Here is a 21,897-nt window from a genome sequence, read left to right as displayed (position 1 = left end):
TGTATGTATATAACTTTTTTTGGGTAGGGAGGTTCTCTGAAATGCAAGGGCAATGATTCCATGTTTGTTTTCATCCACGAAAAAGCTGGGGACTGTTCTCCTGCAGATGCAGGTATAGTGGCCTAGTGGCATGAATTCAGATTTTAGGATTTGTCACACTGTGGCCAGGTTTTCTCAGTTTGGAGACTCCAGGGCTTTTTTATATACCTGTCACTTCCAAGAACATACTCCTTTATCTGAAACCTGTTAGCTGAATGGAGCGTTGCATACAGAAATGTTTTTTGAATGTCACAGATTATTTGCCTTGTTATTTGATATTGAAAAGAATGCTAAGTGTGTTGGTAGAAGTAACGGTGAAGGGTTTGGGTGTTTTGAGAGAGATTTCAAAAACAAGAGTGAAAGTGAAGCTGTTGATGTCAATGTATTTGTGTTCACCATTGAGGAGACTGCTGTTTGTGTTTTTATATCTGCTAATATCCAAGAGCTAATTTCCAAAACATGCACAGGGAGAGAGAGGGAATGGAAAAGCCCAGCTGGTGATTGTATCTACACTTGGTGGAAATGTTGGGCTTGAGTACAGCTCTGGACTTCTGAATGCTTTGCTGTTTGCAGGCCGTCTGACTATATCCTCATTGAATAAAGGTGCGGAGATTAAGCTAAGCTTTTCTGATAAACAGAATGACAGTTATGAAAACCACAATGATGATTCTGTTTATGCAAGTGATTCAATGATGTTAACAAAATATGAAAAGGCAATTTTCTTTTTCTTGTGACAAAGTTTGAGCCAATCTGTTTCTTATGCATTCCTGCCAATGGGCAGAAAATACTGAAGAATTTAGAAAATAAAGAAACATTTTAAAAACAGTCGTTGTGTTGTCTCTTGGAGATGCCTGGAGTAATTTGTTCATTTGAAATTCTACATATTTCTCTAATGTGAACACCTGGATGCACTTTATACTTTATCTCTTTAAAGGAATTGTTTGCCCAAAAAATTTAAAAATGTATTTTAAAAATGATGAAAATGTACTTACCTATAGCCATTTCAAGATGTAGATTAGATTATTTTTTAAACTGATTGATAGTTTCATCTGAATCAGGAGAGAAATAAGCACAGACCAAGTACTGTTTATAAGCACAAACAGTCCAAAACAGCTCTAAACAAATATGTCTGATTTTGTGATGGATTTGTTTCTTAAAAACACCCAGCTTTTCAATTCACAACACATTCATTGATGGACTGGAGTGGTGTGGATTATTGTGATGTTTTTATCAGCTGTTTGGACTCTCATTCAGATGGCGCACATTCACTGCAGAGGATCCATTGGTGAACAAGTGATGTAATGCTACATTTCTCAAAATGTATTTAGATAAAGAAAAAAACTAATCTACATCTTGGATGGCCTGAGGGTCAGAAAATGTTCAGCAATTTTTTACTATTTCACACTTCCTACTTGGTCAGCTTAATGAATTCATTGGTCAGCTTCACAGTATTTTCAAAAATAGACTTTAATGTTTGGTTGTTTAAAATAGAAATACATTTTTGGTTGCATTATATGCTGCCCTTGAGGGTACTGTCATTGTGTTTTATGGCCCCTCAGCATTCCAAAGTTGAGTAGATCTAACTAAAAATAAATATTAGCAATATGTTTATCGCAAAAAAAAACTTTTATCAGAATGAAGAAAGTTGCTTTTTGCTGCCAGATGGTGCAGTTGTGAACCTCCAGCAGAGGCTAATGGAGTTATGACAGCCAAACCTTGACCCTTCAGAGTTGGTGCATTTGTAAACTTTGAAGTTTGGACCAGTAAACAAGCAAAATCACAGACCTTGAATGATGTTTATGTTCTTTATTGATTTCTTCCATCTGTGTTAGAGAGTGAGGTTATGTTGTGGTGAAACCAACAGAGCGCCTCACTGAGAAAGACACTTCATGACTCAGCAAAACTTTCTGCTCTCTGCTGTGCAAATAAATAACTGGCCAGCGGGCCAGGCCAAAGTTATTTCTCCTTGATGTATGTGTGTAACATGCTTGCTGATAAACCTTGGGTATCATGGCCAAGTGAGAGCACAAAATCATAGGCTGGTTACTGAATTTTTATTTATTTTTAATTATTTTTTTAATTTGAAGTCATTGGTGTCACAATATAAAATCATATTGATGTCAGAGAGTATAAAATGAAAACAAAGATGACTGAGGCATAAGTGAAGCTGGTGGTCAGCAGACTCCATGAGGATCAAGCGTTGCACCGGTTTTCATAACAACATGTCCAGCCTTTCCTTTGACAGAATACCTCGCTGACGCAGCCTTTCTCTCCAGTTGCTGTGGAAGAGATCTCAGATCAGTTATCACACCCTCAACATGTAAGATGTGTCCAAATCTCTTATTGTAGTATTATCTTTTGTAGTAGGACTTAAGTACAACTTTATATGTAATTTCATAATACTATTGTCTTTTAAATATGGTAAAAAGTGCACTGCTGAATATACCGACAGTCATTTATGGTAAACTACAATATACAGTACTTTAATGTAATTTCTGTAAAAACTTGTATTTTTTTGTAATTACACTTTTGTAATGATGAAGTTACAATATAGTACATTTAAAATATATTAACTTTGTAATATAATAAGACTGTAATAAAGTTAAACAATTCAACACATGCTTTAGTGTGTTAGTAAAAACATCAAAATAGACAAAACAAGTCAAGATTATTTACAAAAAAAAAATAATAATAATGATTTAAAATGTACTTTGTCTTTATTATAGTGCTTGTAAGTGTGTTAAAAACAGTCATGATTGTTTCTGTCTTTAGGTAAGATTTAGTGGTCTCCTATTTCATTAATAATATATTATCTGATATATAGTACATTATGTAACAGCACATTAAAGAACTTTTTCACAAGAATTGTTATGAAAGAAAAATTGTATGAATAAATTGTGAGACTCCTTTAAAACCTAAAGATCGAAGAATCTATCGGAAGACTTTTTAACTAAAATATATATCTAAATGTTACATTAAAAATAGTAGCCTATATTTATAATGAAGTCGTTCCAGTGTTCTTTGAAATTGTTTTTATCTGCTTCTGCTGATTGTGTAATGCAGAAACATGCAGAGTTTATACTGGCCTGAAGCTGCCCTTGAGTCTCAGCTGGCCGTGTTGTGCACTCATTTACCTCTGGTGTAGCAGGCCTGAGGAACTTTACTCCTGCACTGCAGAACCATGTTCCTCACCATCAGGAAGTCTTCACCATAGCACTCAATGTAATGATCCGCTGAACACACAAACACACAAAAGGACCTTAAGTTTGTTCAGTCTGCCATCAAAACAGTACAATGGTGTTATGAAGGATTTCAGAAAATTGTCATGTTAATACAACAGAATAGCAAATAAATTCTGTACTGTGGTACATAATATTTAAATACATACATTAAGTTACACGAGTGTTCAAAGGTTTGGGGTTTGTAAGTTGTTGATGTTGTTTTTTTTTTTTTTTTGTTTTTTTTTAAGAAATTGATACTTTTAGTCAGCAAAGATGCAAAAAAAAAATTTATCAAACGTGACAGTAAGGGCATTTATGTTCTTTTGAACTTTCTGTTCATCAGAGAATACTGGAGAAAAAAAGGAACTGCTTTCAACATTTATAATAAGAAGAAATGTTTCTTCACCACCAAATTAACATATTACAATGATACTGAAAATTCATCTTTTCATCACAGGAGCAAATTACATTTTAAAGTTAAAAATCGTTTTTTTTTTTTGTTTGTTTTGTTTGTTTATTTGTTTTTTCACAATATTACAGATTTTTACAGAATTTTGGATAAAATAAATATTACCTTGGTGAGCATAAGAGACTTCTTTCAAAAACACTAAAAATGTTTAAACATTTGAATGGTAGTGTTTATCTTAAATTACTATACAATATTTCCACAATATGTTTTTTAATCACTTTATTTATCAATTAAACATAATATTCATACATCATACATCCATGTTACTGTACATTCAGAAATACTGAATAATACTAATGAACTAAAAGCGAAACTTTGAATTGAGACATTTTCATTTTATTACTTTATTGTATTAACCTCCTTCCATTCTTCACACTGCTTGTCCTAAGTAGGGTCTAAATTGCCCATAGGAATATTAGGAATATGGGAGTCTATTCCAGCATATCTCAAACACCCTGGATGGATGGCCAGTCCTTCACAGGGCCAACACACACACTCACACTAACTCACTCACTCACTCACTCACTCACTCTCTCCTATGGGCAATTTAATGTCTCTAATTCACCTGACCTGCATATCTGTGGATTGTGGGGGAAACTTGGAGCACCTGGAGGAACCCCATGCCAACACGGGGGAGAACATGCAAACTCCCGGGTCAACATGGACCTAAACTGAGCCACCATACCCCCCTGTTGTAGTAACGTTTGATATTTACATAAAAAAATATCATAAAAATATAGAGGATTGGAACTAAAAATAAACTCTTCTTTGAAAGCTAAAAGAAAACCAAGTTAATGTTGTAAAAATCAACACCATTTCAGCTGTTCTCATCAAGGATTCACCTCTTACAACAACAAAGTTTGAACAGACTTCACCAGTGATAGCAAAAAATGTGAAATGACTTACCCATGCAGAGAGGCAGCAGCAGGAACAGAACGAACCAGGCCTTCATCTTGGATCTGAGGTTTTGTGATGCAGTTTCAGTCCTGTCTGGCTGCTCTGAAATGTCTGCTGGAATCTGAGCTTTTGCTCTTTTATAGCGGTAAGGAGACACAGGGTCACGTGTGTCAAACACACACATACACGCAGTGTGCAAAGTGTAAACAGTCTTATCTCCTTGGAGGAACAAATAAAGATGAATGAGTGTTCTCTGAATGGATGAAGTCAGCATCAAATATACAAATAAAGCCTGCTTAACTGGATATTCCCAGTTTGAATTACAAAGTGTACTTTATAAAAGTGTACTCAAGTGTGTTAGGAAACATAAGATTGCATTTTGTGGCCTTTTATTTAATTCATATTATTGTTTTTGCAAGTGCTGTCTTTTTTATACTAAACATATAAAATACACTTAAGATTTGAATTATATAAGTCCATATTTAAATGTAATAGTATATGACATATACTGCCCTTTATCAAGAGTGATATTGACACACACACACACACACACACACATATATACTCAATATTATATTAAAACACACATGAACACACCTCTATTTTTTTATATTTACTATATCAACATGTATTGATGGGTTTTAGGGTGGAAATACATGTACATGTATAAAATTGTTCTGATTTCGAATAAGTTTCATTTAGTTCATAAAGTGCCTTCATATGACAATATTTCAGTTCTATGTGTTCTAAAATAAAAATTGTACTGTTAAATTGTGAGATTACCATTTTTAAAACGGTAACAATGTAAAATGTAATGGTAACATTTGTATATATTTTCCTGCTCAATACATGCTTAAACATTTTAATAAGGTTTAAAATAAAAGTGTTATTATTATTATTATTATTATTATTTAATTACAAAGTTGCATAATTATGTAGTATGAAGAAAATGTATCTTCTGATGTAAACAAAAGACTTTTTTTTTTTTTTGTAAATTTGACAAATAAAATTTGACAAATTTAAAAAAAAAATATTTTGATAGTTGCAAGCAAATTTAATACTTGGATCACTGAATTCAGATAATTTCAAGAGTTTAACTTTTTCATCTTATGTCTGAGGTGTCAAGCTGAGTTCCTGGAGGGTTTAGATTCCACCCCGATCAAACACACCTGATCAAGCTAATCAAGTCTTTCAGGCTCATCTGAAAACTACATACAGTAGCATGTGTGCTGGACCAGAGCTGACACTAAATGCTGCAGGGCCGCGGCCCTCCAGGGACTGAGTTTGACACCCCTGATCTATGCAAACACCACCACTCTCCCACTGCTGACACTTTCATGATGCGTGAAGCCAGACTGCAAAACGAAGACAGTATCACTATCTCTGTCACTCTTCATTTACCAGTTCACATTCCTGACATAATCAACATTACATGTGAGAAGATTATCTTATCTGTGATGAAAATAAACAGAACATTTTGATGCTGTGTCATTTGAGAATGCTGTACATGATGTACCAGATAATTAGCTGCTTGTAACTGCAAGTGAAAGTTATTTTAGGTTATTTAAAAACAACTACCCTGCAATGTTAAGGTTGCAAAATTACCTATACTAACTTTAAGGAAATGTTCTGTGTTTGCTGGGACTGAGGTTTAAGGATATTAATTAACACATTCAAACTTGTTTGAAATATGAAATACCATCTACATTGTATTAAAGGCTATTTAAAGGGTCATGCAACCAGGTCTAATGTATTGTAGCAAATGTAATTAACTACTGTACTTGAGTATCTTTTCAGATATTTTGTCATTTTACAGTATCAAAGATATTAGCAACTTCACTAAATTTTATAATGAGTATCTGTACTCTATACTCCACTACATTTGAAATGAGTGTTGCAGTTACACATTACATTTTGCATGGCACCTAGCTTTTTCTGCAGCAGTTTATTTCTGCTACAAAAGATGTGATACTCCCTACTACAGGGCACCGGAAGTACTGTATCTTATAAGTTTTGTCCTTACTCACCCAAACTTGTCAACAAGGCTATACTTTATGTGAATGTGAGCTCCTTAGCAAGTAGTTGTGAATCACAGGTGTTTTATACATGAAATGAGGACATGACTGCAGCCACCAATGAGAAACCAGCACATCCAGTGCAAGAAGGCTTTGACTTCTTAATTTTACTTCACATTATTTTACAGTATCTATCTTTTATACTAAAGATTCATTTTTGAAAGATGTTGTTATTGTTGCAATTTTAAGTTGCTTTTTCTTTTTTTTTGGTTTTAGAAAATAAGTGTGAAATCAACTGTTTCTTGTTACATATTCTCTGTGCTTTGTCTTGGAATTTTAGTCACTTCCTGTCTCCTGTGGTGTTTGTAGTCAGTTTGTAGTCTTTTGTTCATTGGTTCTCCTTGATTAGTCTCCCAGGTGAGTCTTGTTATGTTTTTAAGCTTGTTAGCCCCCTGTGTGTGTGTGTGTGTTTGTATATATATATATATATGTATAGTGTTTCTTTAGCTCTTTGTTGAATGTAATGGTTGTCTGTTTGCCCATCATTCTGTTCTTTGTTCCCTGTGGTTTTTGGTTTATTGTTTGTTCTAGTTTTTTCATTAAATACCTGCACATACTGTAGATCCTTGCCTCTGCCTGTTTTTCCCAACTTTTCCACAACGTTACAGTTTTTGACTGGCATGTCTCTTTGACTAGTGCATCTTTGAGCCTATATTTATTATAAGCTAGGTATAATACGTAAGTACTGTTCAAATAAGATACTCTAAGATTATACACAAGTTGTTTTGGAATTGGTGACTTGTAACATGTAGTGGAATAATTTTCAATGTACGTTAGCTGTACTTTTACTCAAGTACTGTATGTTTTTCAGGTAATACCAACAGAGATGTGTGTGCATTTACACAATGTAGAATACATTATGTGCAGTCATTTGTACAGTATTTACTTTATAATAATATATCTAAAGGGATTATAAGGAGCTTGACCCATAATGGCCACCAGCAGGTCCTGTGATTATCATCATCGCTCCTGTGTTTTCAGTTCAGAGTCTCTTCCCAAGATGGCCACAAACCCAGAGCTACTGCACAAGATGGCTGTCATACCAGAGCCTCCAGCCATGATGGATGTCAAGTCACAGTCTTCAGCCATCACGGATGCCACTTCAGTGCTCCCGGATATTGTGAATGTTGCATTTGAAGACCCTCAGGCATTCCACAGGCGTTTGAGGCTGGTTTCCAATGTGGTGGACCCACCATTGATGTTGGAGCGCACAGCAGGCATCCCGAGTGCTTCAGCACTGGTTATCACTGAGACTGTTCCCCTATCCTCTGTGCTCCCTGTAATGGCGGTCGTCATTCTGTGTGTTTGAGCTACATATTTCTTTGTTCTCGCTCCAGTCTGTGAGTCTGCTCCAGAGCCCGTTCCAGTCCTCGAATCTGCTCTAGAGCCTGCTCCAGTCCTTAAGTCTGCTCCAGAGCCCACTCCAGTCTATGGGTCTGCTCCAGAGCTCATTCTAGTTCCTGAGGTAGCAGCTCCTTCTGCAAAACCTCCCAAGTTGTTGACTTCTGCTCCAGTTCCTCCAGAGGTGACAGCTCCTGCTGCAGAACCTCCCAAGTCATCAGTGTCCACTTCAGCTCCTCCTGAAGTGGCAGCTCCTGAACTTTCTGACTGTCCTGTCATGGCCATGGAGGCCATCTGTGAACTCTCAGTGTGTCCTGTCTCGGCCACAGAGGCCGTTGTTAGCTTCTCTGTGCTCTCTGTTCCAGTCCCACCTGATCCACCTCTGTGGTTACCTGCCTGGTTAGCTCTACATTGGTGGATATCTGCTCTGCTGTGGTGGTCAAGTGCTTCACTGGGGGATCGTTGCTCTCCTCTGTTCTGTTGTGGTGGTCGTCTGCTCCACAGTGGGGATCTTTGGACCCATCTGCTCAGCTGTGGTGATCTTCAGCTCTGCTGGCTCCGCCCTGGCTCTTTGCTCTGGCTTGCCATTGGCATATTCCTATATTCCATGTTCCTTGCCCCTCATCTGATCTTGTTATGTGCTACCCTTGTCTGTGTGTTATGTTCTGATTGGTTCCTTTGGTTGCATGTGTCATGTTCTGATTGATTCCTTGGTTGCATGTGTCTTGTTCTTATTGGTTGGTTTTGTCATGTGTTCTCTTTGTCTTCTATAAAAGCTGCTTATACAGATATTTAAATCGCTGATCACTGGATAGCCATCTCTTTTTACTAGTTTCTGTGTTTCCTAGTTTTCCTGTGTTGTTGGTCCTTGGACTGTTTCTTTTGTCTTCTCCCCTGACCATTGCATTGGATTACGCTTTTGCCTCTGCCTTGGATTATACTGTTTGCTGGTGCTTGACCCTGCCTGTTTTGATGATAAAATAATATGCTCATGAAGAGATGTTCCGTATTTATAGCCAACCCCAGTGAGTCACAATGACAAGTGTCTTGATAAAAATAAAAAAAGTACAGTGATGGTACCATGGTGTAGGACCACAGTAAGGTAATCTGGTTTATGTCCAAAACACTGTGGTAAAGCCATGGTCATTTTGGTACTTCATCGTGACAGGTATAATGTAAAGTGTATTGGTATATATTCTGTTTTTAGTAATACTGTTGGTTACAATCTACGCCAACTCTCACCTACTCACCCACCTTGCAATCATTGTCAGTGCTCACAAGGAGATGCTCCGTATTTATTTTCGACACCAGTCACATTTTTTTTTTTTTTTTAATAGACAGGCATCTTGAAGCTTTCTTATTTTCAGGATGTCACCCACCGTCACATTGTTTGGTGATTTTGATCTTGAGATTTTGATTTATGAATCATTCAGGCTTATTGCAAACAGGTTGGAAACATTGAAACCTTCAGAGCAGATGGCACAAAATCTCATCACAACAGATTTGGTCATTTCATCTGAACATCAGCATTTTAAAGATTTGAGTTAAAAAAAAAAAAAAAAAAGATCTAATTTTGTGTATCTGGAAAATGGATCTGTGAAATTGTGTTAAAATGAATCTCAAAGGCTTTTGAGTGTATTTATTACTGAGGGATTTGGGGACACAGTAATGTTTTTAGATTTGTGAAGTAAAAAATATTGTTTTTATTTTGAAGTAAAAAGATCAGCCTGTAATTGAAACCGCCAAATAAAATAAAGTTAAAACTTCAACAGCATATTGTTATGCAAAGCACAAATGCAAAGGATGGTGCATTTATTTGAGTACAGAATTACAGCTAGACCTATCCCAGGATCTGTGTATTTTCAAAATATATTTTGAACTTAAAAAGCCATGCATTTTAATAGAAGCACTATAAATAATTATGAAGCAACAAAAATAGTGGTATAGTATACAAACATATACAAATATCAATCATATTGAAATTATATTTTATTAATTATTATTATTATTATTATTAGTAGTAGTAGTAGTATTAGCATTATTTCCACAAAGGTTCCACTCTCAAAAAAATCAAAAGTTGTCACTGGGACAGTACCCTTTCAAAGGGTATTAATATGCACCTACTAATGCATAAAAAAAAAAAAAAAAAAAAAAAAAAAAAAAAAAAAAAACAAAAACAAAAACAAAAAACATAAATGCATCTCCAACTGTTTTGTCTGTGTATAAGAATAGGCCTATGTCGTGAAATAATGGTTTTAATATATTCTATTCAATAACATTGTTAACTGTTTTTATTTATAACATCTGTTGCTTTGCTTCTGTGAAAATGAATAATGACATCAGCCTTAAACTTTGTTTTTGTCATTTACATTTGTCAGTTATATTTGTATAAAATACACTATATATTGTTGTCTCAGAACATTAATGGCACATTTAAGCAGCATTAGTAAACTGTAAATATGAAGAAATGCCAAATCACATGCAGGTTTTTTCAGACAGGAGAAAATAATCGTGTAATAATTAATTTTATTATGATATGAAACGTCCAATTTTTCTTAATGTTTTTTAAAGTTTTGCAAGAATTTTGTGATACTAAACTTTTTTATTAATTGTCATAACAAGTGATTTAAAAGTAGGATGGCTCACTTTTTATAAGATGACTGGAAATTTTACTTGAATACATAGTTTATTCTCACTTTTGGAAACGTTATTGTTTTATAATTACAATTATTATTATGACAACTTATGACACCACATCCTGTTTTCGGTTCATTTATATGTCTTTGGTTCAAGTTGAATTCATATTTCAGTAGAACTGGACCAGAGTTCATCTGGAAGTAGACCAATACTCCTTGTTTGGTGCGCAGAAAGGTTCTCTACTCTGTGGCACCAGAGTTTGTTTTAAGTGAGTGTAAACACACTCTCAGTGATCCTAATACCTACTGTACTGTACTAGTCCCAGCATCTTCTCCCATACTTTAAACTTCAGATTTCCTTAATGAGAGTCTCACCTTTTTTTGTAAAGGTGTGAACTTATGAATTAAGGTTCTAATGTGAGAATCATGTGATATCCTACCCCCATCTAAACTCTACATCCCTTGGACCCCCCAAAGTAGTCAATTGTAATGGCGAATCAAAAAGGCTAGTTTTCTCTCTTTCTCATGTGTGTTTTTGTTTAGCTTACAGATATGATTTTTGATCCCACTTTATATTAAGTGGCCTTAACAACTATGTACTTACATCAAAAATTAAGTACAATGTACTTATTGTGTTCATATTGTATTGCAAAACACTTTTGTTGCTATTGAGGAGGGAAACAGGTAAGGACAGCGACAGAACTAAAGTCACTAATAAATCTAAAGTAGAATTAAGCTAAAACTAATAAGCCAACAGTGTAATAATAAATGTAATTACAGATATTAGGTATTTTTAAAATATAAGTACAATGTAAAAACATGTATGTACACAATAAGTGCACTGTACCAAATAATTAATTAAAATGTAAGTTTTAATTAAAAAAAAAAAAAAAAAAATCAATTTTGCATATCACCTGACCTCATTTACTTCACCTTTGTCTTATTTCTCTCTCTATTTACATCCTTCTTCTCCTGGTCTCTGCCAGATTGTGTTACACTATTTGAGGTGTCAGTCCCACTGTATCCCATTGTTTTATTCAGTTTGTTTGCTTGGATTACTTTGCTTGTCAGATGGATTATGAGTTTCTGCCTGCTGATTTATAGTAAGTCTGTCTTTGTGTGTGATGTTTGCTTTCCTGGTTTATAACCCTTGGTTTCCAGCCCTGCCTGTGATTGTATGTTAGCTGGAGGAACTGCCTTTTATGACCTTGGTTTGACCTTTTGTTTTCATACACTGTTTTGTTAGCCATAGGTCAGAAACTTTTTTGTGTGTTAGTTTTTTTGTGTGTTACAGAAAAAAGTAACCCATTACAATACGGTGCCATTTGTTAACATTAGTTAAGTAAATTAGGTAATATGAATTAACAATGAAAAATACATCTAAAGCATTTATTATTGTTAGTTAAATGTTCAGTTTGACCTTTAATAATACTTAACATACTTAAGATATTACTAAAATCGTATGTTGTACTTTTTAATATTATTTGATGGAACTGCTTACACAAATTAATGAATAAATGTATATTTTTATTTAACAAAATAAATGTGTATGTACATTGTACAATGAACAACAGATCCACTTATTGATCACTGATTTATCCATGCAAAGAGGAAGGGCCGAAACACAACCTAAGTAAAAATAAAATAAAATAAATCCACAAGTAAATTTGCGTTTTTATGTTTAAAACAGTCATGGCGATAGAGAGGCGAACGTTGTTCAGCTTTAACTAATAAGATCTTATTATAAAGTGTTACAAAATAAATAAATAAATAAATAAATAATAATAATAATCATCGTGATTTGACCCGTTTTGAGGATGCATAATATACAAAAACAGTACAAATACAGCTTTACTAGGGATTTACTTTACTTAGAATAGCCCAAAAATCACTGGCATCTGTAGCCTATGCATGAAATTAAATGTTTTTTAAATTCCTGGGCAGCTTCCTCCAGTGGAATAATCTGATGGTCCTTGTGCCTCCTAGAACACTGACAAAGCCTCCTGGTCATCCTCACAGAAGAAGAAGAATCTTTTTCCATGTGCACTACAGAGCTCCTCTGGAGTCTGATTTGATTCCCTTTCTTGCCTCTCTTCCCTAAATTGTTCTGTTTCTTCTACACTGGAGTGTTGCCTGGCTCGAAAACTCTCAACTATGTTCCTCAGAACCAAACTGGCTGGAGGCCTTTCACTGAGACACGGCGTCCTACAAACAGGGCATATTCTTCTGAACTGACCATTCCAGCAGTTGTCAATACATGTCTGGCAGAAACTATGGCTGCATTCCAGAACCACAGGGCTGGCAAAATGCTCAAAGCACACAGGGCAGCTCAGACCTTCTGAAAATGAAGCCTGGTAAGCCATTACTTAGGAAGGTTTATTATTATTATTATTATTATTATTATTATTATTATTATTATTATTATTATTATTTATTTATTTATTTATTTATTTATTTATTATTATTTATTTATTTATTTATTTTATTGTCCAATCTTGGTTGAGGTCTCTGGTCTAAGTGTCAGAGTAATGTCACTTTCACTTTCTCCCAAGTAAAACTTTCTGGTTTAAGAATGCTGTTCAGCAGGTAAAACTAAATAAACAAGTAGATCCTACACAAAAGAAATAACCTAAATAACACTGACTGTTTTTAACATTTCCTTTCCTTTTTTGAACATGGTGTTTTATAAACATAAATGCGCAATTAAATTCAGCCTGGTATGTTCATTTGAAAGTAAACAAAACCTCAAAAAGTAATTGGATGAACCAAGTATTTGAATAGGAGAGGACAATATCCTTATTTGTTTGTGGTGGTTATGGCCCTTCATATATTTTCATGTGATTATTCTTCAGTAGAGGTAGAGTCTGAAAAACAAAACAGACAGCCTAGTGTAAACTGACCACAGACTAACATCTGGAAGTCAGTCTGAATCTTTATTATCTAGTCTTGAACACATGAAGATCTCTGTTCAAACTATATCGACTTCCTATGTGACAACAGGTTTTGTGACAATTTCCAACTGTATTTATCATTTCATTTACTACCACGAGAGGGAGCACATGACACAAAAGTGGCCGAGTCATGATCTACAGGAAATTTAGTTAGTCACTTGAAAACCCTTTCCCAAAATGCACTTTTGTCATATATTTGCACTCGTGGATTCACGTTTTGGTCAAGATACTATACTTAATTATACTTTTGCAAGAATGTTTTAATTTTCCTCAGAGGCTTAGAAAAGTATTTTTTATGAAAATACATTTAATCTTTTATCAAATACCATAACGATATTTTTTTATCAGCATAAATGCATATTTTATGCAATATGTAAGTAGCCCTAAATAGAATATTTACTTTTACATGTTATTAATGTTAATTACAAACAGAAACACATTTATTATTTTGGGGCAGTTTTGTCACTTTTGGGTGGTATATTTTTCTGAAACATTTTAGTCTAACATCATCAGTCATGAATTTCATATAATATGGATAAATATAAATATAAATACATTATGACAAAATACATTATGACAAACTATGTGTTCACAGCAGTCATAATCTACAGAAAATGTAATATTTGCCATTAAAAAACGTTTCCTTCCAGAAATTCATGTATATAATAATTTATTTGCCCCGGATTCATATAAAATATGCTGTCTGTCATCTTTTTTTTTTTTTTTTAAATATTAAAAATGAAAACTGACATATGTTATAACCGACAAATATATATTTAAACATATCTGAAATAGAATATTATTACTGCTGTGTGTTAATAGTACTGTTAATGAGAAATATAAACAAAAAACTAAATGTCTATTTTAGTGAATTTTTGTCACTTTTGATTACATCTTTGCCTCAATATCCTGTTAATTATATTTCCAGAATAAAAGTACTGTCCATTTAATAGGTGCTTCTGCGTATCTTGGTGTCAATCATTCACCCCTCAAATTTTGAGGATATTTCTTCAAATACATTCAAATTACTAAAAGAAAATAAAAAATAAATAAATCTTAAACTTAATTCTGAAAATTGCAGTGTCTAGTCCAAGATCTATAGAAATTATTCTTTCAATATAAGATCAATATGATTTGTTTAGTTGTTCACATTAGAAATATTTCTACAATAATCTGCAGTTTAATAGATTTTGCAGCCTCAAATTAGTAAAACAGCAGCCTAGTTAATACTAGATGATTATCGGCAAGTTTGGCCTGAGAATATAAAAATAGGCCATGTTCTGAAAGTGGAGTTAAGGTCATTCCTGTCATCTGTTCAATTTCATCTGAAAAGCTGAACCCATCCTGCTCTACTTTCAACTGTGAGGAAATGTATGTGTGCGCTCCTGTGTGTGTGTCAGGATTGCTGATAGCCAGCAAATATTTGAGTAATGATTGTGTACTGGGAGATGTCTGATTAGAAGAATGTTGCAATCAGTAAAATGCTGCAGAAGTACTTTAGTCCAGCTCCTTTCACAGAGGGAACCAAACAAGTGTGTGTACTTCAGTGTGTAGAGCCGCCTGTCAATCAGTCTTTCGCTCTTCAGCAGGATGAGGGACAGATTAAGTGTGCCCAATGCATACTAACACCATGTGCTCACACCCCCATTACCACTAGAAAAAATATCTGGCCCCACACAATTGCAGCTTGCATCCAACCCAAACAATTTCTGCAAAATACCAATTCAAATATTAATATCAGCCACTCTTCACAAAGGGATGACTTAGGCAGCGCATTAAAAGAAAGAAAGCTCTTTTTTTTAATGAAAGTGTATTACAAAAAAGCTAATTATTTCAAATCATCTTTTGTGGAATAGCTTTTCAGAGCTGTTTTCTATAGGTGGTTATTATTCATTTTGGCAATGAGCCTGTTAATGGGATCTTATGCCTCATTGTACAAACTCATGCTTAATTCAGTCCTTTTAATCATTATGGCTGACACACTATGGCTGATCCTTTCAGAAAACAAGGTATTCTTATTTTGTGATTTAGTTCCACGCTTTCACACTCACTAGGCCCATTACAATGTCTGTAAACAATATGAATCCTCACCCCTGTACCCTTAAAAAGAGAGTTTCAATTCAAGTGAAGCAGAAGTTGGGAATTAAAAAAAAAGAAAGAAAGAAAAAAAGCTGATGGCTTTTCGTCATGCTTTTCCAGTTAAATGACTCACAGGAATTTAATGGCAGGGATTCATTTGAATGAAGCTCTTCTGCTTCCCACAGGGGATACATTTGCAATAATTTTGAGTCCAGACAATACAATTATCTTGGAGCCGAGAAACCGCCACCCTCCCACGAATCTTAAAAACTGCTTGTCTGATCAAAATCTATTTTCTTTGAATGTTGACTCTTTTTAACAAAGGCTCTGAGATTGATTTTTATGAAAACACATTTCAACTTTTACCATTTTGTTTACGTTAAAACATTACACAAGAGTAGGTTTTTTACTTTCTTTTATATGTAGAGTTTATTTTATTGTTCTCTCAGAGACCCAGAACTTCAATTTAAGAAACACTGTCATGAAATCAAAATTGTAAACACAGTCATAGCAAGTATGGACTTGCTAATGCCAACAGATACAAAGACATGCTGCTGTGAACATGTAAGATATGCTGCTGCTGCTGCTGCTGCTGCTGCTGCTACGTGAATAGGATAAATACAAAACCTGTAGCAGATCTAGACAGGTTGGGCTGGGGGAGGTGGAGTGTTTCAAAGTAACTCTGACAGCGAGCTTCAGGACCAGCTTGGACACTGGACAACCATCATGTAGAAAATTATGTGATTACTAGCAGACTGCATATAAATAATCAGCCTGTGCCATCCAGAGTTTCATCACTAAACTAGATATAAATTGCTAACTATGAAATGATTCACACTGATTAAAGAAATCAAACAAAATACATTTAAGATGTGGTGACAACAAAAGTGGACAAAGTTGAGAGAACCAGCAATATATTGGACACGTACAACTAAACAAACTGGTGAAATTGTAAAATGTTTCATTTCTAAAAATCCACAAGTGCTCATAGTAGAAATGGTCATTTAAAATTTTGTGAGTGCACACTTTCCGATAATGCAGTATGTGGGCGATATAAAATGTTACCTGTGTGGCATTTCCAAGAGGCCTTGCAGTGAAAACACTGAGATGAGCGAGTGTACTTTATTATGATAGGAAATGTTGTGTTTCTCTCTCCTAAACTCAAATAAAATAGAACTGAGTGGTACGAGAGAACAGACCACAGAAAAGGAGAGGAGTGATTCAGTCAGTCAGAAAGGGATTGATCTGAGCCAAGCAATACTCTTGATTTCATAAAATCTTGTAAATAAATTCTCGGTTATGTATGTACTACCCTACCAAAACGCCATGGATGTTGCCCATTCCAGTGTCCTGTGTGAGCCTCGTGTGCCCCCTTTTCGGCATAGGCCAGGGCTCGCAACAAGAAGGCCAGTCACTCTTGTCATAGCACTTCCCACTCAGTGAGATTGTATAACACTGGGAAAACGTACCCGTTCCACTTGGAACAGGAATGTTGCGGAGCCCCCATCCTTCCTGAAGGAGGTTTCGGAAGCACTTAAACATATGAACAACCATTTACGTACATATGGAAGATTAGAGGTGATTGTAAACCCCTTGGAAATGGCAGAAGTCTGCCGGGGGAAACACGGGCTCTGAGGCTATACCGAGGACTTTACACAAATGGGATCCACTTAGCTCTCTACATATGGAACCCAGCCCTCTACCGGTTCTCATGGATTCATCGAGTGAGGGCCTGGTGCCGGATGTTTTGCCACGTCTGGCTGCCAAGGGGATGGAGGAGCTCGACAGGGTCTACAATACGGACTCTCTAGAACAGTTTTAGCAAGCCGACACTAAACCGGGGCCTCTCAGTGCTTCTACCCATTTGAGGTGAGAACACAGGAGGATACCATCTCCACATGAAGACTATAGCATCTAGCGAATGTGTTGGGGGTTGCCCAGCCCTCAGGTCTACAAATATCTGTCAGCGAGTTGCCACGAGCCAGTGCCCAGGAAGATGCAACACTTCTAGTAGAGTGGACACACAACCTGAGCTGGCAGGGCACACCCTGTGCCTGATAAGCCAGGGTGATGATGTCCACTATCCACTGGGCCATCCCTTGCTTAGAGACGACCTTCCCCTTCTGCCAGCCTCTGTAACAGACAAAGAACTGGTCTGAGGTCCTAAAGCTTTGTGTCCAGTCTACCAACCATCTCAAGCCTCGGACGGGACAAAGCAAGGTGTGACCACTTTGTCAACTGATGTATGCAATGGTCACAGTTTTGCCAGAGGCAGTTGGGGGCCCGTCCAAATCCCGACACTGCATGCCAGTTGTATGTGGCCCTCCAGCCTGGGGTGAAGGCATCCATGTAAACCACAGCATGCCTGAAAACCTGTTCTAGGGGCACTCCTGCCCGGAGAAATGACTTTGACCCAGTTAGTGCCGCATTGCCATGCCCACCTCGGGACTTGGCCATGGAGCCAGTGTTGAAGAAATCTCAAGTGAAGCAGCCCCAGCGGCATGACTGCCTCTGCAGCTGTCATATGCCCCAGGAGCCTCTGAAACGTTTTCAGTGGGACCACTGTCCTGCTCCTGAATATATTCAGGCAGTTCAACACTGACTGAGCAAGTCCCTACATGAGGCATGCTGTCTGTTCGACTGATTCCAACTCCATACTGAGAAAAGAGATCCTCTGCATCGAGGAGAGTTTGCTCTTTTCCCAGTTGACCCGAAGGCCCAACCGGCTGAGGTGTGAGAGCACTAGGTCCCTGTGTTTGCACAACTGAGACTGAGCTAGTATGAGCCAGTCGTCGAGTAAGTTGAGGATGCAAACACCCTGCTCTCTCAGGGGAACAAGGGCTGCCTTTGCAACTTTCGTGAAGACACAGGTTGACAGGGACAGCCCAGAGGGCAGGACCTTGTATTGATATCCTCGTCCTTCAAATGCGAACCGCAGCAATGGTGTGTGGTGCAAAAGGATCGATACATGAAAGTATGCGTCCTTCAGGTCGGTCACTGCAAACTAATCTCAGCCCATGAGAGACGCACACGTGAATGCACTTTTAGAGAAAAAAGCTCTTTTAGCGTCCTGAAGCGCACAGGGGAGATGGCCGTCTGCAACACAACAGGCGGTAGTGCAGCCTGATCTGTGCAACCCACTTGACACGGGAAACCACCACTGCTAAAGCGTCGTACCACCAACACCAAGAGCTCCAAAGAGCGTGTTGAACTAAGCAAGATCCCAATTCGTCTGTCATTACTGACGTGACATCGTGAGTGACCGACTTAAAGGTAACTTCCTATTTCACCTTTCAAAGGAATACATTTTGCACTTGTTCTTGGATTTTGTTTTAGGTACTGCAAAGGTCAGATACAGTATGTAATATATTAAAGTGAAATGGTAACCTTCTCAAATCTCCAGAATTCTATTCATGAATGAAGACTATGATAAGGCCAAGTAAGAAAACTATTCCTTCATCTCAATGGCTGTTTAATGGCCTGATGAATTGCTGAATAGCTTCTCTGCAGGAGACATTGTTGTTGTATTAGACTTTAATGGAAAGTCTGTACATCCTCTTTTTGGTAAACCACAGACCGACCCATTGGTGACCACACCAATCAGAAGACCCTAAAGTCAGTTTAGCCTAACACTTCCAATTTTCAGAGTTTGATATATTCATCCCTGATGATACAGGGAGCTTTTTCGTAATCATACATACTGCCATCAAATTGAGTTTGCATAATTATCTGCAAAATAACTCTGCACGAGAGATGAAAACATCAAATGTATGAAAACTCAAAGTGCTTGGCCAAATTAACTTTGCTGTCTTTTTCCAACTACTGGTAAAAGTAATTAACTCCTGGTGTGTGGACAGATGAAGGGAAAACAGTGGGAAAAAAACTGATGCAGCAGATCATGCTGGACTGACTGGTGAGGTCCCAATCAACCGGATTGGTCTTTTTCAATTCATTCAGGTCCTAAAGCTGGCCACTTAAACATTCTTGAACAGTAATACAGACATTACATGTGTCTACATGTGGTGTTGGAATTTACAATACAAAGCAAATGGAACAACAACAACAAAAAAAAAAGAGTTATATTGAAGTTATATTAAAGACACAAGCCATTTCACTTTTCAGGTAAATTTTACTTATGTTTTGAGATGCTGTGAGTTTACTGGAAAATGAGACAATGATTAGGTAGTGTACCAGTTCTCTCATTCTTTATCTCTCTCTGTGTCTCTTATCTTTCTCTGTGTCTCCTCCATAGAGTGGAGTTTGTCAGTTGAATGATTAAGAAAGATTAGTAGAGACAGACTGCTGTTGGTCACTGGGCAGGTGCACGAGGAAGATCTTGACTCAACAGCAGAGTGGATTTGCATTTAGATCGAACACTCACTGAGTCCTATAAACACATGCATATGGAGGCCTTTTTTCCATGTCAGCTTCTTGTGTTATTGATCAGCTCGGACTTTACATCAAAAACTTTCTGTGACAAGGCAAGACAGGTTAAAGCTAGAGGACACAAGAGTAACTTTATCCCTTCATTTGTGAGAGTGGAAATGAAAAGAAATGCATTGCAAGCACTGGATATTTATGAGTTTGATTTTCACACCCTGTTATGCATCACTAGAAAAGCAAATTACTCTAATAACATCTTATCCCATAGTATGAAACCTTGATATAAAATCAACAGTTACTTAAAATGTGTTATGATCATTAACAAAAAAAACATTGACTGAATAACTGAAATGGAGCTTAAATTAAAAACAAACAAACAAACAAACAAACAAAAAAACAACAACAACAACAAAAAAACAAAAACAAATACATTTACGCTGAAAAGCTAAAATTACTTAATGGAAATAAAATTGAAATAAAACAATCCCCTATAACTAAAAACTTTATTAAAATAATAGAAGTGTAATGAATATTGAATATTAAATGATTATGTAACTGACTGGAGACTGTCAGAGGCAATTATTTAATTTGTCACAACACCTGGTGATTTCCTCTTAGAAATCCCTTTGCTTTCTTTTAAATGTTCCTAAACTTTCAAATAAGCTTCTCTTCGAAGAAAATAAAAGTTTTTTTTTTTTTTTTTTTTTTTTTAATCAAAGGTCCATTTAATCCTTGGTCACGTTATAGACCTTATGCTGAGCATGAAGTCTAAAGAGCAGTACTTAAGGCAACAGTCCCTGAGAAATTAATTTTATGACACCTGAAAGCACGTGGCAATTATCACCACAGAGTTTAATTGCAGATGCAGTTTTTCACAGAGGTTCCCTGACTTAAACTATGAAAATGACATGTACTGAAAGCTGAGCTATTTGGCTCATGACTTTACCTTCGAAATGCCCAGTCTGTACTCCTTTTTTTATTTATTTATTTTTTTAATGCTTTTTCACTTTTTGAACTGTAGTCAGTGTGTAGTGGGTATGTTTGGACATAAAAAAAGATCTACAAAGTTACAAATCTTTAAATCCACTCCAAATGGAGATATTTCGTTAAAAAAAAAAAAAAAATCCCTTTTCAAGAACTACAACGAATGGCTCGTTTGGACTACAGCATTGTTTTCCAGGTTTTTGTGATGTCACAAAGCTGTCCATTAGAATATCATTAAAATAATTCATGCCTACGGAAATTCGAATGGTTGGGAGGTGGGGAGGGTGAAGTGCCGAAGAAAAAGTGCTGCTGTAACGTCAAGCTTTCGCAAGTTATTACACATGCACCTGAATAATTATGTATGTAAATATGTACAGGTCCTTTTAAAAAAATTTGCATATTGTGAAAAAGTTCATTATTTTCCATAATGTAATGATAAAAATTAAACTTTCATATATTTTTGATTCATTGCACACCAACTGAAATATTTCAGGTCTTTTATTGTTTTAATACCGATGATTTTGGCATACAGCTCATGAAAACCCAAAATTCCTATCTCAAAAAATTAGCATATTTCATCCGACCAATAAAAGAAAAGTGTTTTTAATACAAAAAAAGTCAACCTTCAAATAATTGTGTTCAGTTATGCACTCAATACTTGGTCGGGAATCCTTTTGCAGAAATGACTGCTTCAATGCGGCGTGGCATGGAGGCAATCAGCCTGTGGCACTGCTGAGGTGTTATGGAGGCCCAGGATGCTTCGATAGCAGCATTAAGCTCATCCAGAGTGTTGGGTCTTGCGTCTCTCAACTTTCTCTTCAC

The 21,897-nt window shown here is 36.2% G+C and overlaps 1 long non-coding RNA gene across 1 annotated transcript; it reads right to left on the bottom strand.

Annotated features, from left to right (window-relative positions):
- Positions 1 to 2,079: 2,079 nt before the first annotated feature.
- On the bottom strand, positions 2,080 to 4,787 carry LOC109052102. Its single transcript, XR_002011472.2, has 3 exons — positions 4,636 to 4,787; positions 3,174 to 3,272; positions 2,080 to 2,318 (listed from the first exon to the last, which is right to left on the bottom strand). It is a non-coding gene; the product is annotated as an uncharacterized LOC109052102 (long non-coding RNA).
- Between the last annotated feature and the right edge of the window lie 17,110 nt (positions 4,788 to 21,897).

This window comes from Cyprinus carpio, chromosome B13, assembly GCF_018340385.1.
Source record: "Cyprinus carpio isolate SPL01 chromosome B13, ASM1834038v1, whole genome shotgun sequence".
Taxonomy (NCBI): domain Eukaryota; kingdom Metazoa; phylum Chordata; class Actinopteri; order Cypriniformes; family Cyprinidae; genus Cyprinus; species Cyprinus carpio.
Note: the sequence above shows the minus strand (reverse complement) of the source record. Positions and strands in the feature narration are given on the sequence as shown.